The 8,511-nt window shown below is 35.9% G+C and overlaps 1 long non-coding RNA gene across 3 annotated transcripts in view; it reads right to left on the bottom strand.

Annotated features, from left to right (window-relative positions):
• LOC120891983 (uncharacterized) overlaps positions 1–8,511 on the bottom strand; it is a 140,292-nt gene that overhangs the window by 9,017 nt on the left and 122,764 nt on the right. For 2 of the 3 annotated variants that reach the window (XR_013435046.1, XR_013435045.1), the window contains exon 6: positions 5,674–8,435. This is a non-coding gene — a long non-coding RNA (uncharacterized LOC120891983). Of the gene's footprint in view, positions 1–5,673; positions 8,436–8,511 lie in introns of those variants that run through there. The other variant, XR_013435044.1, reaches the window with a different exon arrangement.

Consider the following 8,511-nt stretch of genomic DNA (forward strand, 5'->3'; position numbering starts at 1 on the left):
CAACAGAATATCACGGCTCCTGATCTCTCCCTTAGAGATCACCCTACAGTAGGAAGAACACTGGCTTTAAGAATGGACACATCTGTCAGAGTTCCAGCTGTTAGATTTTGTACCTTCCATCACTGAGCCATTTATTACTGCAACATAATTTCCAAAAACACTTTCTCTGTGGGGAGTGCTGGGGAGACATTGGGGGCTTACTGATCTAGAATATGAGTGCTTGCCTTCAAGCAACCTTTAGTATAATGGGGGAGATGGACATAGTGACAAATAAATAGGGAGCCATGTGACTAGCATAAATTTGGAGGTATGTGGTCTTCCTGTTACTCTGTGGGGAACTGAAGTGGACGTGGAGAATGGTTATGAGCTCACTGGTTGGACATCACACCAAGTGGAGGACATGCCAGGTATGTATTGATCCACAGGGGATTGGAGTGACATGGTGCATCTGAAGGAGTGTTCATTTTTCCATATGAGCTTAGCACAGGGTGGTGCTGGGAAGAGGTGGAAGGTGAAGACAGAAAGACAGGCAGGGGCAGGATCTTGATATTATGCAGAGCCCTGTAAGCCTTGCTAAAGAGACTGTATTTTATCATGCATACAGTGGAAGTCACTAATGAGTTTCATGCCAGGGAAAGTCTGTGATCATATTTATGTTTTTTAAAACTTTCTTTGAAGGAAGGGTTTGAAGGAAAAAAAAATTGAAGACTGTAAGAGGAAAGCTAGGATATTGCTCAACAGTTAAAGTGCAATAAAATGAATTTATGACGTACAGAGGGAATGGAGAGATGTCTTAAGTTACGTTATCTGAGAAGCAGACACAACAATATTTGAATGCAATTAGTTTATTTTGGAGAGCACAGAAATAGGATAGTAAGTTCGAGAAGTGGCAGAAAGAAGGAAGCAAAAGAGGATGCAAGAATGATCCGTTTCCCATGGTGGAACTGAAGCTGAATCCTGCCAGTACCCTTTATGGAGTCTGTTAAGCATTGCCCCATTCCTTTAGGGGAATCGAAGGTTATTTATGGACCAACTTCCATCTGTCATTGATTGGGGTTCTCTCCCAAGAGTACTAGCTTCCTGACACTTTAGGCTTGCCTTGGACATATGCAGAATAGGTTTCCGAAGACACCTGAATCCCTTAGGTGGAGAAATTCGAGGTTTTGACGTCAGAAACAATTGACACACCCTGCTGTGATGTGTGTCCAGGGGAAACAGGGTGCCAACAGTGTCTGAAGTGGGAGGTAACAAGTTAGGAGGCAGAATGAGTAAAGAATATAAGGGATAAAAGGGAGGGAACAATCTGGAATAATTTCCAACTTTCTGATAAGAGTGCCTGTATAAATATTAATGAGCTCTAATTAAGTATAAGGAGGAGTTGAAGACTGTGGATTGAAAACAAAAATTGAGTGCAAAAAGTTTCTTAAGCTCTCTGAATTTCAAGTTTTCTTTTTTAAATACAAGAACACCTATATTAAAGTGTTAGTATAAGAATTAAATGATCCAATATTTATGAAGAATTGAGTTAGGTCTCTAGGATGAAATGAATGCTCAATAATAAGCAATATTTATTGGGTGGTTGTTATATAAAGAGAAATTATTTTTATGAACTTTATTTGCATTATCTCATTTAATTCCCAGGAGCCTACAGTAGTTACCACTCTTAGTCCCATAATATTTAAATGGATTCACTGCAGTGCATTGTGAAAACCCATCACATATTATTTGAACAACACCAAAATTAGTGGAAGAAAGGAAATAATTAAAAATCAGGGCTGAAATCAATGAAGTTGAAACAAAAGAAACAATTTAAAAAATTGGTAAAACAAAAAGCTGGTTCTCAGAGGAGGACATACAATCAATCAATAAGTACATGAAAAAATGCTCACTATCGCTAGCAGTCAGAGAAATGCAAATCAAAACCACCCTAAGATACCATCTCACTCCAGTAAGATTGGCAGCCATCATGAAGTCCAACAACAACAAGTGCTGGAGAGGATGCGGGGAAAAGGGTACACTTGTTCATTGTTGGTGGGACTGCAAATTGGTGCAGCCAATTTGGAAAGCAGTATGGAGATTCCTTGGAAAGCTGGGAATGAAACGGCCATTTGACCCAGCTATTCCCCTTCTTGGTCTATTCCCTAAAGACCTAATAAGAGCATGCTACAGGGACACTGCTACATCGATGTTCATAGCAGCACAATTCACAATAGCAAGATTGTGGAACCAACCTAGATGCCCTTCAATAGATGAATGGATAAAAAAAATGTGGCATTTATACACAATGGAGAATTACTCTGCATTAAAAAATGACAAAATCATAGAATTTGGAGGGAAATGGATGGCATTAGAGCAGATTATGCTAAGTGAAGCTAGCCAATCTTTAAAAAACAAATGCCAAATGGCTCCTTTGATATAAGGGGAGTAACCAAGGACAGGGTAGGGACGAAGAGCTTGAGAAGAAGATTAACATTAAACAGGGATGAGAGGTGGGAGGGAAAGGGAGTGAGAAGGGAAATCGCATGGAAATGGAAGGTGATCCTCAGGGTTATAAAAAATTACATATAAGAGGAAAGGAAGGGTAAAACAAAATAATACAAGTGGAAGAAATGATTTACAGTAGAGGGGGTAGAGAGAGAAAAGGAGAGGAGAGGGGAGGGGAGGGGAGGGGGGATAGTAGAGAATAGGACAAACAGCAGAATACATCAGTCACTAGAATGGCAATATGTAAATCAATGGAAGGGTAACTGATGTGATACAGCAATCTGTATACGGGGTAAAATTGGGAGTTCATAACCCACTTGAATCAAACTGTGAAATATGATATATTAAGAACTATGTAATGTTTTGAACGACCAACAATAAAAAAAAAAGATTAAAAAGAAACCAAAAAACAGAAAAACCCAAAAAGCTGGTTCTTTTAAAAAAAATAAAATTGACAAACCCTTAGCCACCCTAATAAAAAGAAGGAGAGAGAAAACTCAAATTTCTAAAATTCATGATGAAAAAGGAAATATCATTACAGACACCACTGTAATATAGAAGACATTTAGAAACTATTTTGAAAATGTATACTCCAATAAAACAGAAAACCTCAAAGACACCAAGAAATTTCTAGAGGCATATAATCTATCCAAACTCAACCAGGAGAATACGCACAATTTAAACAGGTCAATTTTTCAAGCAAGAAAGTAGAAGATGCCATTAAAAGCCTATCAATCAAGAAAAGCCCAGGACCAGATGGATTCTCAGCTGAGTTCTACAAGACCTACAAAAAAGAATTAATTCCTATACTCCTCAAATTATTCCATGAAATAGAAAAGGAGGGAACCCTTCCAGCCTCATTCTATGAGACTAGTATCATCCTGATACGAAAAGCAGACAGAGACACATCAAGGAAAGAAAATTTCAGACCAATATCCCTGATGAACATTGATGCAAAAATTCTCAACGAAATTTTGACAAATTGCATAAAAAACATATTTTAAAAATAGTGCACTATGATTAAGTGGGGTTCATTCCAGAGATGCAAGGTTGGTTCAACATATGGAAATCAATAAACATAACTCATCACATCAATAGACTTAAAGAATCATATGATTATATCAACTGATGCAGAGAAAGCATTTGACCAAATGCAGCACTCTTTCATGTTCAAAACACTAGAAAAACTAGGGATAGTAGGAATATACCTCAACATTGTAAAAGCTATCTGTCCTAAACCCAAGGCCAACATCATTCTAAATGGAGAAAAATTGGAAGCATTCCCTCTAAAAACTGGAAAAAGAAAGGGATGCCCTCTTTAACCACTGCTATTAACATAGTCCTTGAAACCCTAGCAGAGAAATTAGATGAAAGAAATTAAAGGGATACAAATAGAAAAAGAGAACTCAAACTATTATTATTTGCAAATGACATGATTATATACTTAGAGGACCCAAAAAAATTCCACCAGAAAACTTCTAGAATGAATAAATGAATTCAGCAAAGTAGCAGAATATAAAATCAATACCAATAAATCAAATGCATTTCTATACATCAGTGATGAATCCTCTGAAAGAGAAATTAGGAAAAGTACCCCCTTCACAATAAAATTTTTTCAGAAAAAATAAAATAAGTGGAAATCAATTTAACAAAAGAGGTGAAAAGATCTCTACAATGAAAACTACAGAACACTAAAGAAAGAAATTGAAGAAGACCTTAGAAGATGGAAAGATCTCCCATGCTCTTGGATAGGCAGAATTAATATTGTTAAAAATGACCACACTACCCAAAGCACTACACAGATTCAATGTGATTCCAATTAAAATCCCAACATCATTCCTTATAGAAATAGAAAAAATAATCATGAAATTCAGTTGGAAAAATAAGAGACTCAAAATAACCAAGCAATCCTTAGCAAGAAGAGTGAAGCAGGAGGTATCACAATACCAGACCTTAAACTATACTACAAACCTACAGTAACAAAAATGGCATGGTATTGGCCCCAAAATAGACAGGTAGGCCAATGATACAGAATAGGAGACACAGAAACATACCCACATAAATACATTTATATCATACTAGACAGAGGCACCAAAAAGATATTTTTGGAGAAAAGATATTCACTTCAACAAATGGTGCTGGGAAAACTGGAAATCCACATGCAGTAAAATGAAACTAAACCCCTATATCTCAGCATGCACAAAACTTAACTCAAAGAGGGCCAACAACCTAGGAATTAGATCAGAGACCCTGAGCCTAAGAGAAAGAAAAAAAAAGCCCAAATCTTCATCATGTGGGATTAGGCCCCAACTTCCTTAACAAGACTCCTTAAGTGCAAGAAATAAAATCAAGAATCAATAAATGGGTTAGATTCAAACTAAAAAAAGCTTCTTTTCAGCAAAAGAAACAATCAGGTAAAGAGAGAACCTAGATTTGGGGAACAAATTTTTGTCACATGCATGTCAGAGCACTAATCTCCAGGATATATAAAGAACTTAAAAAACTGAACACCAAAAATAACAAACAACTCAATCAATAAATGGGCTAAGAAGCTGAACAGACACTTCTCAGAAGAAGATATACAATTGATCAACAAATATATGAAAAAAATGTTCAACATCTTTAGTAATTAGAGAAATATAAATCAAAACTACTCTAAGATTTCATCTCACTTCAGTCAGAATGGCAATTATCAAGAATATAAGGGGGCTGTAGCTGTAGCTCAATAACAGAGTGCATGCCTGTGTGAGGCATGTGTGAGGCACTGGGTTCAATCCCCAACACCATATAAAAATAAACAAGTAAAACAAAGGCATTCTGTCCATCTACAATTACAATAATAAAAAAAAATACAAGCAACAATAAGTGTTGGTGAGGACATTGGGGGATAAGGTACACTCATACATTGCTGATGGGACTGCAAATTAGTGCAACCACTCTGGAAAGCAGTATGGAGATTCATTAGAAAACTTGGAATGGAACCACCATTTAACCCAGCTATCTCACTCTTTGCTCTATACCCAAAGGACTTAAAAATAGCATACTACAGTGATGTAACCACATCAGTGTTTATAGCAGCACAATTTACAATAGCCACACTGTGGAACCAACATAGATACCCTTCAATGGATAAAGAAACTGTGATAAATATATATATATATATATATATATATATATATAATTATTCAGCAATAAAAGAAAATTATGGCATTTGCAGTTAAATGGATGGAGTTGGAGAATATCATGCTAAGTGAAGTAAGCTAATCCCAAAAGACTAAGGGCTGAATGTTTTCTCTGATAAGTGGATGCTCATCCATGGGGGGTGAGGGTGGGATGAGTGAAGGAACTTTGGATTAGCCAAAGGGGAGGGAGGAATGGGGAGGAGGCATGGAGATAGGAAAGATGGTAGAAAAATGAGAAAGTAATGTAATATAAACATAACATAAATATAAACATATCATATAAATATAAACATGAAATATAAATGTCCACTGTATAAACTACAGGAGCAACCAACCCAGTAGCTCTCATTACTGATAAATTAAGAAATTATTGCTCCTTCAGTATCAATGGCCAGTTTATGTCAAACTTTTATGGTTGGTCTGCTAACATTTTAAATGTTTGAACTATAAGAGTAATAATTTTTTTTTAATGAGACTTTGGAAAAATAAAGCTATGGTAATCGAGATAGTATGGTATTGATGAAAGAATAGAGAAATCAATGAATAAAACAGAAAAGAAATCTCCAAGTTTTAGGGTGGTAATATTAGTTTGTATCATACTATGATGATAAATACTATGATGATACATATATTGCAGTATATATTTATCAAAACCACAGAGTGTATCACCTAGAGTGAATCTTTATGTAGGCTATGGTGCTTGGGTAATAATGGTGTGTCAGTGTAGGTTTTCAATTGTAGTGATACACTATTCTGGTATAGGATGCTGATAGTGGCGTAAGTGGAGGTTGCATTTTTGTAGAGGCAAGGGTCTATGGGAACACTGTAATTCCTGTTCAGTTTTGCTGTGAACCTTAAATTCCCTTAAAGGGCAAATTCTACAAAAGGGGAAAAATGGGCAAACTACATACATAGACATTTATTCAAAGAAGATATACAAATGGCCAAAAAGCACATAAAAAGATTCTCAGTATCACTAATCATTAGAAAAATTAAACCCCTATGAGATACCAATTTGGAGTGGCTAATATATATATAAAATTTGTAGAGACAGAAAGAATGTTGGTTTCCAGGGGTTGGAGTAGAGGGAAAAGTAGGACTTCCTGTTTAACATATACAAAGTTTCAGATTGGGAAGATTCTGGAATTGGATGTTGGTAGTAGTTGCATAAGAGTACAAATGTACCTAATACTACAGAATGGTTTACTCAAAAGTGGTTAAAACAGTAAATTGTATGCTAAGGATATTTCGTAGCAACAAAAATAGAATGAGGAGCCTTAGTATCTAGAGATAAAGAAGACAAGAAAAATGTAAAACCAGACACACGCAAATCCACCATATATGAAGCCATTGGCTTTAAAAATAAACTAGAAATGTTTAAAAATATGAATTGCATAATCAATAGCACCATAAGTCTTAATTGATAAATTGAAAAATGCATAATGAGCGAATGTTCTGGAACTGAAGGAGACAACATTGTAAAAGTCAAGGCTTTCTTTTATTTTTGTGTTTTAACTTTTTTATCTAAAGAAATTCTATTCAAAAAGTGAACAAAGTGTACCAAATAGCCATCTGGTAAGAAAAAGGTAAATAATAGTTAAAAAAAAAAAAGTAATAATAGCCAAGAAAATGTTGAAAAAGAAGAAATTAGTGTTGATAAAAAATTACAGTACTGAAGGTAGTGTAATTCTAAGGCATAAAATAATCACTGGAAGAATGAAAAAGGAATCTGGGAAACAAATGCACGAGAAACTGCCTTTGTATACAATTAGGTTTGTTAAAATATTTGTACATAAAGGAGTAGAAGAAAACATAAAAAATATTAACAGTAATTGTCTTGTTTTACAGATTACCCATGATTTTTACAACTTTTGCTTCTTTTTGTGTATTTTGTAGGTTTTCAGCAGTGATCAATATAGACTTTATAGTCAAGGAAGGATATTGTTTTCAAAAAGGAAAAAAAAAAAAAAGAAAATGTCTCCTGCCAGCCTGGAATAGCCTGGCTCTGCTCTTTTGAAACGTCCATTAGCCTTGGTGCTGATGTCTCCCCTGAGCAGCCTTGTGGACTTTATACTCTTTGCTCCCACATTCAGCTTAATGTGTGGGCAGAGAGAGCAGAAAATGCTGATCTTGAGGAAACACTGTGAGATGCTATCGGGAAGAAATTAAGAAGTAGTTTTAAATGAAGATCGGGGGATTTGTCAACAAATTGGAAAGAATCCAGAGAAGAACCAAGGAATGACTGAGGACCTGGGGCTGAAGGCTAGACTTGAGAGCACAGATGAAAAAGAGGATATGTTTTACTTGGCTAGACACTGAGTTGAGACTTTAAAACAGTATTGGAGCCCAATCAAACCACCATTAAGAACTGCCAGGCAGATCCCCATCCTGAATGACCCCCAAAGGTTAAAAAAAATAAAATAAAATAAAAAATAAACTCTTACAATTTCCAGTACTTTTTAGTTCAACCTGAGGTTAAAGACGATATCTTCTACAGAGTACAGATTGCTTTTGCATGAATGCCAAGAGCTCATCTTCATTAAGGGATGTGTATTAAGAATGCAAATATTGTATAGAGGAAATGAGCCTCTTTAGCTGAAGAGACTCCTGGTGACAGAAGGTGCTGACATGGCTGGAGTGAGTCAGAATTTTTTCCAGGTATGCTCAGTACAAATGCTCTGACCAAATGGTCTTTTCTTTTTGTGGTTCACTTTTCCTGCTTGTTTTCTCTTCACTTGGTGAAACAGAGGGTTGTTGAGAAAGTGATGACTGAAAAAGAAACAGAGACACACAGAAAAAAGTGAGGCTAAAAGAGGCCCTGGAAGAGACCTGGGGAGGCCCCCAG

Source organism: Ictidomys tridecemlineatus, chromosome 2 (genome assembly GCF_052094955.1).
Source record: "Ictidomys tridecemlineatus isolate mIctTri1 chromosome 2, mIctTri1.hap1, whole genome shotgun sequence".
Classification (NCBI taxonomy): Eukaryota; Metazoa; Chordata; class Mammalia; order Rodentia; family Sciuridae; genus Ictidomys; species Ictidomys tridecemlineatus.